This window comes from Ovis aries, chromosome 12 (assembly GCF_016772045.2).
Source record: "Ovis aries strain OAR_USU_Benz2616 breed Rambouillet chromosome 12, ARS-UI_Ramb_v3.0, whole genome shotgun sequence".
In the NCBI taxonomy this organism is placed as follows: Eukaryota; Metazoa; Chordata; class Mammalia; order Artiodactyla; family Bovidae; genus Ovis; species Ovis aries.
The window spans coordinates 75745191-75760819 of NC_056065.1; the positions used below are offsets into that span (position 1 = coordinate 75745191).

The 15629-nt window shown below is 41.3% G+C and overlaps 1 protein-coding gene and 1 long non-coding RNA gene across 3 annotated transcripts in view; one reads left to right on the top strand and one right to left on the bottom strand.

The window, feature by feature from the left end:
* Positions 1-7844, bottom strand: part of LOC114117258 (uncharacterized) — a 44779-nt gene extending 36935 nt beyond the window's left edge. For both annotated transcript variants that reach the window (XR_003590992.3, XR_009595884.1), the window contains exon 1: positions 7617-7844. This is a non-coding gene — a long non-coding RNA (uncharacterized LOC114117258). The remainder of the gene's footprint in view (positions 1-7616) is intronic.
* CRB1 (crumbs cell polarity complex component 1) overlaps positions 1-15629 on the top strand; it is a 220518-nt gene that overhangs the window by 134452 nt on the left and 70437 nt on the right. The gene's annotated exons all lie outside the window — the stretch shown is intronic.

Sequence of the window (15629 nt, forward strand, 5' to 3'; positions counted from 1 at the left end):
CCTGGAGTGGTTACTGCTATTTCCTTCCCCAGGAGATCTTCCCAACCCAGGTATCAAACCCACGTTCCCTGTGTGAGCAGGCAGACTTTTTTTTTACCACTGAGCCACCAGGAAAGACTAAAGGTTTTGGAAGGGTCAATCTTAAAAGTTCTCACAATACCCAAACACACACACGAGTATGTGAGGTGCTAGAAGTGTTGACTAACCTTCTTGTGGTGACCATTCCTCAGTATAGACATGAATCAGGCCATCACTTTATACACCTTGCACTGACACAACCTTGTATAAATTTCAGTTCAGTTTAGCCTCTCAGTCGTGTCTGACTCTTTGCCACCCCGTGAACTGCAGCACACCAGGCCTCCCTGTCCATCACCAACTCCCGGAGCTTGCTCAAACTCATGTCCATTGAATCGGTGATGCCATCCAACCATCTCATCCTCTGTTGTCCCCTTCTCCTCCTACCCTCAATCTTTTCCAGCTTCAGGGTCTTTTCTAATGAGTCCGCTCTTCGCATCAGGTGGCCCAAGTATTGGAGTTTCAGCTTCAACATCAGTCCTTCCAATGAATGTTCAGGACTGATTTCCTTAAGGATGGACTGGTTGGATCTCTTTGCAGTCCAAGGGACTCTCAAGTCTTCTCCGACAACACAGTTCACTTCTTCTACTCTCAGCTTTCTTTATAGTCCAACTCTCACATCCATACGTGACCACTGGAAAAACCAGAGCCTTGACTAGACGGGCCTTTGTTGGCAAAGTAATGTCTCTGCTTTTTAATATACTGTCTAGGTTGGTCATAACTTTTCTTCTAAGGAGTAAGCATCTTTTAATTTCCTGGCTGCAGTCACCATCTGCAGTGATTTTTGAGCCCCCCAAAATAAAGTCTGCTATTGTTTCTACTGTTTCCCCATCTATTTGCCATGAAGTGATGGGATTGGATGCCATAATATTTGTTTTCTAAATGTTGAGCTTTAAGCCAACTTTTTCACTCTCCTCTTTCACTTTCATCAAGAGGCTCTTTAGTTCTTCACTTTCTGCCATAAGGGTGGTGTTATCTGCATATCTGAGGTTATTGATATTTCTCCCGGCAATCTTGATTCCAGCTTGTGCTTCCTCCAGCCCAGCGTGTCTCATGATGTACTCTGCATATAAGTTAAATAAACGTGGTGACAATATACAGCCTTGACGTACTCCTTTTCCTATTTGGAACCAGTCTGTTCCATGTCCAGTTCTAACTGTTGCTTCCTGACCTGCATACAGGTTTCTCAAGAGGCAGGTTAGGTGGTCTGGTATTCCCATCTCTTTCAGAATTGTCCACAGTTGATTGTGATCCACACAGTCAAAGGCTTTGACATAGTCAATAAAGCAGAAATAGATGTTTTTCTGGAACTCTCTTGCTTTTTCCATGATCCAGCAGATGTTGGCAATTTGATTTCTGGTTCCTCTGCCTTTTCTAAAACCAGCTTGAACATCTGGAAGTTCATGGTTCACGTATTGCTGAAGCCTGGCTTGGAGAATTTTGAGCATTACTTTACTAACATGTGAGATGAGTGCAATTGTGCGGTAGTTTGAGCATTCTTTGGCATTGCCTTTCATAGGGACTGGAATGAAAACTGATGTTTTCCAGTCCTGTGGCCACTGCTGAGTTTTCCAAATTAGCTGGCATTGTTTTCCAAATTGAGTGCAGCACTTTCACAGCATCCTCTTTTACGATTTGAAACAGCTCCACTGGAATTCCATCACCTCCACTAGCTTTGTTCGCAGTGATGCTCCCTAAGGCCCACTTTACTTCACATTTCAGGATGTCTGGCTCTAGATGAGTGATCACATCATTGTGATTATCTGGGTCGTGAAGATCTTTTTTGTATAGTTCTTCAGTGTATTCTTGCTACCTCTTCTTAATATCTTCTGCTTCTGTTAGGTCCATACCATTTCTGTCCTTTATCGAGCCCATCTTTGCATGAAATGTTCCTCGGTATCTCTAATTTTCTTGAAGAGATCTCTAGTCTTTCCCATTCTATTGTTTTCCTCTGTTTCTTTGCACTGATCACTGAGGAAGGCTTTCTTATCTCTCCTTGCTATTCTTTGGAACTCTGCATTCAAATGGGCGTATCTTTCCCTTTCCCCTTTGCTTTTTGCTTCTCTTCTTTTCACAGCTATTTGTAAGGCCTCCTCAGACAGCCATTTTGCTTTTTCGCATTTCTTTTTCTTGGGATGGTCTTGATCCTTGTCTCCTGTACAATGTCTTGAACCTCCCTCCGTCCATAGTTCATCAGGCACTCTGCCTATCAGATCTAGTCCCTTAAATCTATTTCTCACTTCTACTGTATATTCATTAGGGATTTGATTTAGGTCATACCTGAATGGGCTAGTGGTTTTCCCTACTTTCTTCAGTTTAAGTCTGAATTTGGCAATAAGGAGTTCATGATCTGAGCCACAGTCAGCTCCCAGGAGCAGAGCAGTGAGTGGTGGAGAGGAGATACCCCAGGTGTATTATTTAAATCTCAGTAAACCTGGGGGGAGGGGGGAAGCTTAATTAAAATATTTAAATTCCCTTCCTTTCTCACAAAAATAACAACTGAAGAGTCTCTTCTTGATTTTTGGTGTGTTTTCAGATAAAGACACTTTCTATTAAAATCATCATTTTCTAGCCCGAGGCCTTTATAAATATGCTGTGACAGGACTCAACAATTAGCTTATGCAGGCATAGTTACTTATCCTTTGCAGATTCATATATATTGGAGCAAAAAAAATTCTTTTTAATTCCTAGGAATTGTCAAAGTACTTTCCCAACAAACTATTTCCCCAGGCAAGAGTTGAAGGCAGGACCTGTTTCTGAGCAGACAGCAGGAGCGATTACTTGCCGATTGCAATTAGAACAAGCAAGAGAATTCACCTAGAGACCAGAAACACAATTCCTTTTATGGCTTGTTAGAAGCCTCCCAGTCTCTCTCGATAGTGGTATTCATCAAACAGCTAACATTCTGAAACTCCCTCAGAGGTTGTTGGAGTGAAAACAAATTTGCTTTTAGTGCGGCCTCCTCAGGAAAGAAACCTTACGAAATCATTTGCCTTGTTGGCCTGTCCACCTGCTATAATAACTATTGATCCCGCAGGCCAGGTTCACCCAACTCTGATGGAGGGGCAGAGGGTCTACAGGCGCACAGAGTCTCATAAATTTCTCGTGATTTCTTCTGATCCCTTCAGAAGAGTTGTTTAATGGTATCATTTCGAAGCGTACAGAAAAGCAAACCAAGTTTCTGCTGTGAAGTTGTCACTGTAATGGAAGATGATTGCATTGGAAAGAGTTCAAATGGAAAAGGATGCTTGCCGTTGCTCGTTGTTTTCTGTTAACAAGCAAAGTGAGCTCCATATATAACTGCACAGACCAGCAGGTAGTTTTGCTTCTGAGAGTTGCGTCCCAAAACTTTATAATTAATTCCACTCTTGGGTTTTGCACAACCAAGCTGCTGACCTTCTTGTTCATGGCTGTTGAACGTAACCAGTTCCCAGAAGTGTACTGCCAGGATGGACAGGCTTTCTAAGAGGTGCTAGTGGGTCAGATTGTGGGTGCAACAAGCAAGAATTAAGAAAAATGTCGCGAAGGAAGGGAAAGACCCTCCCATAGTAATAAACATCAGGATGACAAGTCACATTCCAGTCTTGGATAAAGTCAGTATCTGAGAGGGTCCAGGTCTGAGTGTGGTGGGGCATCTGTCTGCTTATAGAATTTTCAGGTGAAACTTGGGGGTCTCCCTGCAAAGACACCTAAAGGCACCTTTTATTCCCAGGGATGTATTCAAGAAGCTATAAGAAACTAGTGGTGAGGCCAGGGAGGGCTTTAAAGGCTGATACAGGTGAAAGAGTAGAGTGAAAAAGCTGGCTGAAAACTCAAAAAACCCGTATTCAAAAAACTAAGATCCTTACTTCTGGTCCCGTCACTTTATGGCAAGTAGTAGGGGAAAAAATGGAAGCAGTGACAGATTTTATTTTCTTGGGCTTCAAAATCACTGCGGATGGTAACTTCAGCCACACAATTAAAAGATGCTTGCTTCTTGGAGGGAAAGCTATGACAAACTTAGATAGCATGTTAAAAGCAGAGACATCACTTTGCTGACAAAGATCTGTCTAGTCAAAGCTATGGTCTTTCCAGTAGTCCTGCACAGATGGATGTGAGAGATGGGTCATAAAGAAGGCTGAGCACTGAGGGACTGCACAGAATTTGCAGGTGGAGTTTCTTCTGAAGGGATCAGAAGAAATTCTGCACAATTTCAAATTGTGGTGCTAGAGAAGACTCTTGAGAGTCCTGTGAACTGGAAAGAGATCAAACCAGTCAGTCCTAAAGGAAATCAGTCCTGAATATTCATCGGAAGGACTGATGTTGAAGCTGAAGCTCCAATCTTTTGTTCACCTGATGCGAAGAGCCGACTCATTGGAAAAGACCCTGATGCCAGGAAAGATTGAAGGCAGCAGAAGAAGGGGGTGACAGAGGATGAGATGGTTAGGTGGCATCATCAACTCAACGGACATGAATTTGAGCAAACTCTGGGAGATAGTGAAGGTCAGGGAAGCCTGGTGCACTGCAGTTCACGGGGTCACAGAGAGTCAGACACGACTGAGCAACTGAACAACAGTAGGATACAGCATCCTGTGGGGCCCACATCCCAGGGCAAAGGGAGCTCAGATATCCAAGCAGCTTTGGAAGGGGTAAGGATGGTGTGGCCAACACCTGAGGCCACCTTCTACTCTTGTTCCACACCCGAAGTTCCAATTTTTCTCTCTAATGACAAGGCAAAACAACCAAAATCACTTATGTACAATTATATATATATGTATATATATATCTTTGAATATAAAATATATTCTGGTTTTTATATTTTAAAAATATATATGTATATCATTTTCCCACTTGCAAGTGAGAAAACTAGCTCCTATTACCTTATTCTAGCTAAGACCTCAGAGATTGCACCACAGGATGAGAAAACCAGCAGGAGAACTGGATCATAACTGCAGGTGGTTCAGAACTGGTGCTGGGCTTCCCTAGTGGCTCAAATGGTAAAGAATCTGCCTTCAATGCAGGAGACCTGGGTTCGATCACTGGGTTGGAAAGAGCCCCTGGAGAAAGGAATGGCTACCCACTCCTGTATTCTTGCCTGGAGAATTCCATGGACAGAGGAGCTTGGCAGGCTGCAGTCCACGGGGTCACAGAGAGTCCGACATGACTGAGTGAATACCACCACACTAGAGGGACTGGAGCTATGCTGAAACACAAACAATTTACTTCCATGATTTCCATATTACAACCCTTTCGACCAGAAAAGAAATAGGTTGCATTAAAAATATACAGAATTATTGCTTAAGCACAATGTGAAAATAAGACCAACTTGGGAGCTGGCTGGATTGGAAAAGGTATATATTAAATTTGGGGGGAAAATAGTCCAAATGGAAATAAATACATTTCCCAGTGATTCTTGGAATGTTAGCTCCTCTTAGTCAGGTATAATAATTATTTCTCCTGGTGCTATTACTGGATACCCATTTTCCAATCTCTGCGGCCATACTGTCAAATGCCAAGAAGGAACCCAAAGATTGAAAAGGGGAAAGGGGAAAGGGATGGATTGTTTTTGTGAAACTACTGTTTCATAAAACATGGAACGTAGAACAACAGAGCTCTAAAGCCTTGCTTAAATGAATCAATATGACTACAGAGAAATTGTAATAAAATATAACTTTAAAAAATACCACGGATCAAATATAAGATGTGCAACTGGATAAAATTTCGACAGATCTGCAGTGGACCAGCAAGGCTGCCCTCGTGAGGAAATTAAGTCCTGTTGGAAATGAGCAAGTGGAACTGAAGAGCTGGGAATTTCATTTTCTGAGCTGCCACCCCCGTAACCAAGTAGGGAATCAGGTTACAAATACAGGTTTTCTTTAAACTTAGAACCTGGTGAAATAATGGGGGGAGGTGGGTGGCGTTGCCTGCTGCCCTGAAAGTGAAAAGTGAAAGTCACTCAGTCGTGTCCGACTCTTTGCAACCCCATGGACTATACAGTCCATGGAATTCTCCAGGCCAGAATGCTGGAGTGGGTAGCCGGTCCCTTCGCCAGGGGATTTTCCCAACCCAGGAATCGAACCTGGGTCTCTGCATTGCAGGTGGATTCTTTACCAACTGAGCATAAATTTATATACTCTGTAGTTGCATCCAAACATATACTGGCTAAGTACGTTGAGTGTGTCTCTCACGACATAAATATAATTAAGGCTCTAAATGAACTTTTTCCCATAGTGTTAACAATACAGATTTAAAGGTAGATTAAAATTTAAAAGCACACACAAAGGAGACACAGGAGTGAACACACGGCCAAAAGTAGAACTGTTTGCTCCATGTTTCATCTGCCTTTCTAGACGCGGTCATGGGCACTAATATAAACTACCGTTTCTTAGAGCTGGGTTTGCTGCTGCTGAACGGCTAGCTTCAGAATCCCAGCCCCCACACAGTGCTGGGGAGAGACCCGCAGGTGAAGATCCAGCAGTGGCAGAGCGGGCGAACGGGGCCCCGTGACTCAGGAGCTAACGCGTGCGGTTAAATAGCTGCTGCTGCTGCTGCTAAGTCACTTCAGTCGTGTCCGACTCTGTGTGACCCCATAGACGGTGGCCCACCAGGCTCCCCCGTCCCTGGGATTCTCCAGGCAAGAACACTGGAGTGGGTTGCCATTTCCTTCTCCAATGCATGAAAGTGAAAAGTGAAAGGGAAGTCGTTCAGTTGTGTCCGACCCTTCACAACCCCATAGATTGCAGCCTACCAGGCTCCTCCGCCTATGGGATTTTCCAGGCAAGAGTACTGGAGTGGGGTGCCATCGCCTCGAGCTGGTTTCAGTTTCCCTTGGCAGATCTAGATGACTACACCAGGTACTGTCAGCACTGCTGATCGCTTAAAAAGTGATCATTTTTTCAAAGGAGAAAAATTCATTACTTAAGAGGTGAAACCAATGAGGAAAAAAAACTATTATTTTACTGAAAAGGTCTTAGGCTTTAAAGGATTTAAGTACTCAAACTTTTACAAAAATATTACCCAAATGGTTCAAACTATTACTCCAGATCATGTTTCAGCCAATGAAATTTCAGATGTTTGCGTTATGACATATTATTACAACTCTAGCCCTTTGCAAACTCTGCTTGCATTAGTAAGAATGGAATTTTTATGAACATTAAGTCACTTTGGTCTGTTCTTTTACTTAATTTTTTCCAAAATGCTTACCTCTACAAAATGTATTTAAATAAGCATTAGGAAAACAGAATAAAGGAAAGTGAATATATAGTAAGAAAAGGTGCTTTTGAAATAGTTTTTCTTTTTTTGTTTAAAACTACAATCGTCTCAAGACCAATTTTTAAATCTTACTATGTATATAAATAGTATATAGTCAGCCTTTTTAAAAATTCCCATAAAATTTAGGAAGTTTTAGGTATACATACTAGAATTTATACATGTAACTGCATTTATATATATAGATATTATGAAATTACTTATTTTATACCAATTAATAAAAAGAATTATACATGAATTTCTATAATTATCCATTATAATTTAGTTTATTTTAAAAATCCTAATGACTTTACCTTCAATTTACTTCTTGTGTCAAAGAATCCTGTTGATTCCGTTTTTATTGAAGTCAGTTTCAAGGCACCATTTCTGGTCAGTGACAGGATTAGCTGTCCATCTGTATTTCTCCAAAGGTGGTGATAACATTTTAATTCAATAGGTTGTCTAAACCATTCACAGAAATCCCATTTTCCGTCACAAGAGCACATGCATTAGGCTGTGCTCCAGTGAGATGGGGTTTCTCCAAGTCGTGTCTCTGTTTGATGCCTTAGTTAGTTCCTAAGGCAACCAGAGAAATAAATAGCTGACTCACGAGGCGGCTGAGGAGTATTGTTTACACCATTCAGTTCTCACCCTAACCCTGGGGTGCAGTTATTATTATCAGCCTTGTCGAGAGAAGGAGGGTTGGGCCTCAGACCATAAGTAACTTGCCTGAAGTTACAGTGTCCACATAAAGATTGAACCTGAACAGAACCACCAGAGGTTGTCTACAGAGCAAATGCAGCAGAGACATGATTGAAAAATAAATTACTCTCCCAGCTCCAGCAATGAAAATCATCTCACAAACTTGATATGCTTCAGCACTGTTCCAAGTGATAACTAACTGAAATAACTTTCTAGAAGTGTTTCTTCTGACCCCAAGTAATGTATGTGATATCTGAAACTGGTTGAACTCTGAAAATTTCTGTAAATGGAGGCAGGAAACAAATGTTTCATTAGCCAGAAGTATTTTCCCACCTTATGGGCGTACTTTGAGTTGTTTGGGAGATTGCATATTATTACTTGTTGTTGTTTAGTTGCTGAATTATGTTGGATTCCCTTGTGACCCCGTGGACTGTAGCCCACCAGGTTCCACTATCCATGGGATTTTTCCAAGCAAGAATGCTGGAGTGGGCTGCCATGCCCTCCTCCAGCGGATCTTCCTGACTCAGAGATTGAACCCACATCTGAACTGCAGGCAGATTCCTTACCTCTGAGCCACCAGAGAAGCCCATATTACTCACTAAAGGAATATAAAAATTAACAGAAGAGATTATCTTGAAATGAAGCCCCACTGGAAGCAGGGTCGCACACCAGAGAGCTGCCTTCTTTCTGGGTTCAGGCTGCAGGAAGGGGTCAGTCTCCACTGCAGGGAGAGGAGCAAAAGCCCTACCCCCGGCCTCTCTCTTATGGAGCAAATTCTTGAACCACGGGGGAAGAGACAGCAAATCTGGTCCATCCAGGGCACAGCAAAGAGCAGAAGAAATAAACCTTCTTATCTTATAGGAGAGGCAGGAGAGAATCCTGTGTCCAGTACCCAATACCAACATCGTGGGAGACCTCCCACCGCAGGAAGAGAGCCTGAAACTCTGTCCTGTACAGGATCAGCGGCGGACACTAGGCAGGATTCGGCTGCCATGGGGAGGAGGGACAGGAGTCCCCAAAAGCCCCAACCCCAAGATCTATGACTCAGACCCTACCCAAGACTGAGGCTCCCCCAGGACAACAGAGAACGCTCCTGCCCCCAGCACCAGTCTAGCCAGCACGTGACAAGCAGCAGCTCATTGCCGGGGAGGCAGGAGCACAGGGAGATGACTCCCGTACTGGAAGAGCAAGAGGCCCGAGAGTGGCGCAGACGCTGGGAGCAGCAGGCAGGGCTTTTGGATGACTTTGGTCAGCGTGTTGAAAGTCCTAACTGAAAAGAGGGATAATACACAGATTGCTAACTTCAGCCGTGAGGTGGAAATTCCATGAGCATCACATATAACTTGAATGCATTTTTTTTTAATACAATATCAGAAAGGAAGAGTTTTGTCTGCAACCTCATCAGTAAACTCAACACTATTGAGGAAAGAGTCAGTGAACTTGAAGGTAAGTAAAGAGAAATTATTCAAACCAAACATAAACAGAAAATAAGAGTGAAAATGGAAGAAAAAAAAGACTACATATGGGAGCTTTGGGACAATATCAGTTTAACATACCTATAATTGATGCAAAAGCAAGAAAGGAGATGGAACAAACAAAATATTTTAAGAGAAAGTGGCTAAAAATTCTCTAAAAATAATAATAAAGATACTAAATCCCAAGATTAAAGAATTAAAGGATCTCAGAGAAACCTAGGAAGAAATCACACACACACACGTACACACACTCCTAGATACATCATTTTCAAACTGCTGAAAGCTAAACAGAAAGAGAAAATCTTGTGGTCAGGCAGAGAAAAGAGATATTACCTACAGAGGAGAAAAGAGAGGAATTTTAGTGGACTTTCAGCCTTTCTGTGACATCTTTATAATACTAAAACTTAATCTCAGAAATTTATAGCAAAGTTAGAAAGCTGTAGCAATGAAATTCACACCACTGCCTGTTTTTATAAATGAAGTTTTCTTGGAAATCTTCTGTAAATTTACCATCTTCTACCCTGGAGTTGAGTGGTTGTAGGAAGGGCTTCCCAGGTGGCACAAGTGGTAAGGAATCTGCCCGCCGATGCAGGAAGCATGAGAAACACAGGTCTGGAAGAGCCCCTGGAGGAGATGGCAACCCACTCTGGTATTCTTGCCTGGAGAATCCCATGGACAGAGGAGCCTGGCAGGCTGCAGTCCAGGGGGTCGCAAAGAGTAGGCCACGACTGAAGCGACTCAGCATGCACGCACAAGAGGGCATATGGATCTCAAAGCCTAAATATCTGCCATCACACCCTTTACAGAAAAAGTTTGCCCATTCCTAATTTTTATCATTACCTGCTTACATTAGGAAAGTCTGAAAAATCTCAAATAATAATCTAAGCTTCTAAGACACCAGAAAAAGAAGCTAATTAAACCCAAAGCATAATATAGATAACATAGAATCCAGCAGAAATCAACTGGGATATAATCTACTTTCAAACCCACTCATGGAGTTGTCAGCTGGAGTCAATTCCTTGAGGAGGGTTGGACTGAGGGTCTCAGTTCTCACTGATGGTCGGCTTTTAACAATGGCAATTTGATCAAAGTCATCAACAGAGCAAGTCATTTTGGAAGTCACAGTCTTTTCAGCATAATCATGGAAGTGAATCCCATCACCTCTGCCATATTCTAGTATTGAGAAACAAGTCACCGGTTCCAGCTCAGACTCAAGGGGAAGAGATTACATGAGAGTATAGATACCAAGAATGGGGATCTTAGAGGCACATTAGAAGTCTACCTACCATGTGTGAGAATCAAATCAATGAAAACAAAAGGTTTAGCAAAGTATCTCACATTCAAGCAACCATTTGTATCCCATGAGTCAATGAACTAATGAATGAAATCAGTGGTTCTGCAGTTAGTGGGAGTTTCCACTAGATGGTGCTACACCCTTCATAGCTGGTGTCATTAAAGTGGGTCAGAGATTTTGAACACAGGAGCCGCCAAAGAAACCAGAACTATTACGAAAGAGTGTTTAAAAGTGATAAAATAAACTAGGGTACATCTTAAAAACAGAAACATTAAGCACCTTACGGAACTCCTGGATCTCTAGTGGCCTTACAAACCCTGTCCTGCTTTTTTCTTCCAGAATAAACCGTAAACCATGCAAACACATAAAAGCACCATTCAGCCTCACTTTGATGTACACAGCTTCTCACCCAAATATTCATTCAGACCTGCTTTAAGTTGTTGAAAAAAGATTTTTTTTTGGCTCCCAGAGACTTGGATGCTTTAGCAAAGACGCATTCACTTTCTGAAATGTGTCTGTTGTATTTTCTAAATCAAAGTAAAATATGCTCATTGTAGAAAATCTTGGAAAATACCGAAAGAATGAGGAAACCTGAAAACCATCCTAACCCCTCGCTCAGAAATATTTGGTATATTTCTTCTACTGTTCCCTCATCTCTCTCTCTCCTCACAACTATTTCCTGAAAACATAATTCAGGTAGACTGAATCTCTGCTCTGGTAAATCAGAGATGCTGCCCTTCACGTCAAACCGGGGAATGAAAGAAGCAAAGGAACTGTGGGGTTTCTATGGGCAGAGATTCCAGTGATAACGGTGTGGACTTAACCTTTCTGAGGCTCAGTTTCCCAAACGTAAATATAGTTCATGGAGTCACAAAGAATCGGACACGACTGAATGACTAACACTTTCACTTTTTTTTTTCAAAAGGATAAACCGAGCTAATGCTCAGGGCCCAGTAGAGTGGCTCAGTTTTAAATGTTGCATAAAAGGAATTCCGTTTTGTTTGCAAATAACTCTTCTTCTCAATACCTACAGTTTTTCTCATGTCTTATTAAAATGACCAAATCAATGATAGATCTCGAAAGGTATATTTTAAATGTAATTATGTGTTTAGATGAACTAACTTGATGGACATGAGTTTGAGCAGGCTCTGGGAGCTGGTGATGGACAGGGAAGCCTGGAGTGCTGCAATCCTTGGGTCGCAAAAAGTTGTACACGACTGAGCGACTGAACTAAGTGTGTAATTGGGCTTCCCAGGTGGCACTAGTGATAAAGAACATGCCTGCCAATGCAGGAGACATAAGAGACACAGGTCGATGCCTGGGTCAAGAAGATCCCCAGGAGGAGGGCACAGCAACCCACAGCAGAATTCTTGCCTGAAGAACCCCATGGACAGAGGAGTCTGGTTGGCTACAGCCCATGGAATCAGAGTCAGACGTGACTGAACTGACTTAGCTTGCAAGTACTCGATGTGTAATTAACTACAGTTGAGTGCTAACTCATGTTGGGCCCCTGATTTTACCTTAGTCTTACCATTCCATGCATATCTGATGAAAGAGAGACATGCTTACCATGTTGATCTTGGATGCTTCCATCTCACTATTCTGACAGCATCTTATTTTGTAGAAATGGCGTTGGATTTTATTGAACTGATTTTTATCACCTGTTGAAAGAATCATGTTTTTGTTATTATACCTATAATGTAAACTATTGGCAGATTTTCTAATATTGAATTGTATCTGTATTTCAGAACAGAAATTTGAGCTGCATCCTTCAGTAGATTTTTTTAAGTTTCCCTCATTCTTATCTTTTATTACTTTTGCTTTTAATTGTGATAGGATACACATAACAAAATGTATCTTCTTAGCCATTTTTAAGTGTACAGTTCAGTAATATTAAGAACATTCACATTATTGTATAGCCAATCTTTGGAACTCTTTTCATCTTGCAAAATTAAAATTTTACACTCATTAAGCAACTCTCCTAGGGAACCTGTCTCCAGGCCCTGACAACCAGCATTCTACTTTCTCTCTTTATGCATTTGACTAATCTAGAAACCTCACACAATTCAAATTATTCAGTATTTCTCTTGTGACTGGCTTGATTCACTTAGCATAATGCAATCAAGGTTCAAACATCAGCAGACTGTCAGAGTTCTTTCCCATTTAAAGGTTAAATAGTATTCTGCTGTGTGCATATTAATACATGTGTCTGTCCAGTTATCCATGGACAGACACTTGCATTCAGTTCAGTTGCTCAGTTGTGTCCGACTCTTTGTGACCCCATGGACTGCAGCAAGCCAGGCCTCCCTGTCCATCACCAACTCCTGAGCCTGCTCAGACTCATGTCCATTGAGTGATACCATCCAACCATTTCATCCTCTGTCATCCCCTTCTCTCCTGCCTTCAGTCTTTCCCAGCACCAGGGTCTTTTACAGTGAGTCAGCTCTTCGCATCACGTGGCCAAAGTGTTGGAGCTTCAGTTTCAGCGTCAGTCCTTCCAATGAACATTCAGACCTTCCAATGATTTCCTTTAGGACTGATTGGTTTGATCTCCTTGCAGTCTATAAATATGGCTTGTTATAATGATGTTAGCTTTGATCACGTCTTAAAAGTCGTTTTTGAAAAAAAATTTTTTTAATTAAAAAAAAATTGGGGGGTATCTTATTCACAATAGTACTATTCATAATAGTACTATTGTATCAATATGCATGATTAAGGTTGATTTGCATGCTTTTTTTTAATCTAACAGATGTTGATTTTATGATAGGAAAATATTGTGCTTTGAATACCTTTCCATCTTTTTCTGCAGGATATTGTTTAACATCGGGGTTATTATTAATGTATAAAAACTGTTAAGCACCTTAGCCTTTTGTGGTAAAAAGCTCTTGAAATATTTCTCCTAGCTGTTATCTCCTTCTATTCTTCCTTTAGTGGTTTGATCATTTTTACTTCCCAGAAAATTATGCCTGCTTGTTTTCACATTTTCAAAATGTATTTCTGTATATTATAAATGGTATTCTTTTGTATATCTTTTGTATCTGTTTTTACAATATATTAGTATTTGCTGTTAATTTAAAAATTTTTTTCTTGAGTAAATCTAGTGTGTCATTTATCTTTTTTCCCCCTCTGTGGAAATAAACACCTCTGGGTCTTAAATGGTCTTAAATCTTTCATTTCTGCTGTGTACTATGCTTTTTCCTCCAGTATTTACCACTTCCGATCCTCTATTATTTCCTACTTCCAAAACTTAAAATTTGAACAGCAGTTATTTTTACTCTATTTTTATGACATGCTTTTTGTTTTACAAGATTCTATTTTACCTTTTGTTAATAAATTAAATCAGGAATAAATCATTATGCTCAATGACTTGCTTTTGAACACAGCTTTAGCCATTTTAGATGTCTTCATGTATTTACTATTTACACTTTTTATTGCAGTAAGAACATTTAACATGAAATCTAGCCTCTTAAAATTTTTAAAAATTTTATTAAAACATTGAACATAAGATCTACTATTAGCAGATTTTACATACAAAATACAGTGTTACTGACTATCAACACTCTGCTCTACAGTAGGTTTCTAGAACTTGTTCTCTTTGCATAACTGAAGCTTTTTCCTGATAACCTTCCATTTCTGCCTTGCTCCTGTCCCTGGCAGCCCCCTCTCTCTGCTCTTTGCTTCCGTGAACTTGATTATTTTAGGTTCCACATGTAAGTGAGATTGTGCCGCATTTGTCTTTCTGTGTGTGCTAATTCGCTCAGTCGTGTCTGACTCTTCGCGACCCCATGGATTGTAGCCCACCAGGCTCCTCTGTCTATGGGATTCTCCAGCAAGAGCACTGGAGTGGGTTACCGTGCCTTCCTCCAGGAGATCTTCCTGACTCAGGGATGGAGCCACGCCTCCTCGTATGTCTCCTGCATCGGCAGACGGGTTCCTTACCACTGGTGCCAGCTGAGAAGCCCCATCTGTCTTTCTGCTTCTGGCTTATTTTGCTCAGCATAATGTCCTCCAGGTTCATCCCCATTGTCACATGTACAGGATTTCCTTTTCTTGTTTTGAGGCTGCAGTATTGGTTGTAAAGACTTCTCTTTCAATTCTGGTTTTATTTGAGTTTTCTCTTGTTTTCCCGTGATTCGTCTGGCTAAGGGTTCATCAGTTCTGTTTGTCTTTTCAGAAAATCAATTCTAAGTTTCATGAATTTTTTCCATGGCTTATATTCTCTGTTTCATTTATTTCTACTCTAATCTCTCTTTCCAGCCTTCTGCTAACGTCAGGCTAGGTTTTGCTTCTTTTCCTAGCTTCTTGGAGTGTAAAGTTAGGCTGTTTATTTGAGATCTTGTTTTTTAATGTAGGCGTTTATCACTGTAAGCTACCTTCTTAGTACTGTTTTTGCTGATTCCATAAATTTTGGTATATTGTGTTTTTGATTTTGCTTATCATAAAGGATGCAATTTATTAACAGCAAAATGAAAGAGAAACATGGGGCATGGAGGTGGTGGTGGCTGGTTCTGGGTCCCCTCTCAAAACAGGCCACCTTCCCAGCACCTCGGGGTGGTCACCAACCTGGAAATTCTCTGACCCTTGTACTTGAGGAGTTTTTATGGAAGCTTTATCATGTAGGTACAACCCCTAGAGAATATGGGGTGGGGCTGAACGTTCAAGCTTCTGATCTCAGCTTGGTCTTTCTGGTGACCCTTCCTCAACCTAAAGCTATCCAGGAGCCCACCCAGAGTCACCTCATTAGAACAAAAGCCACTGTTATCATCCAAGGGATTTAGGACCGCTGTGTGGGACACTCCTATCACCCCCTCACTCAGGAAATGACTAGTCTTAGGAGGTCTAGGGAGGAACCAAGG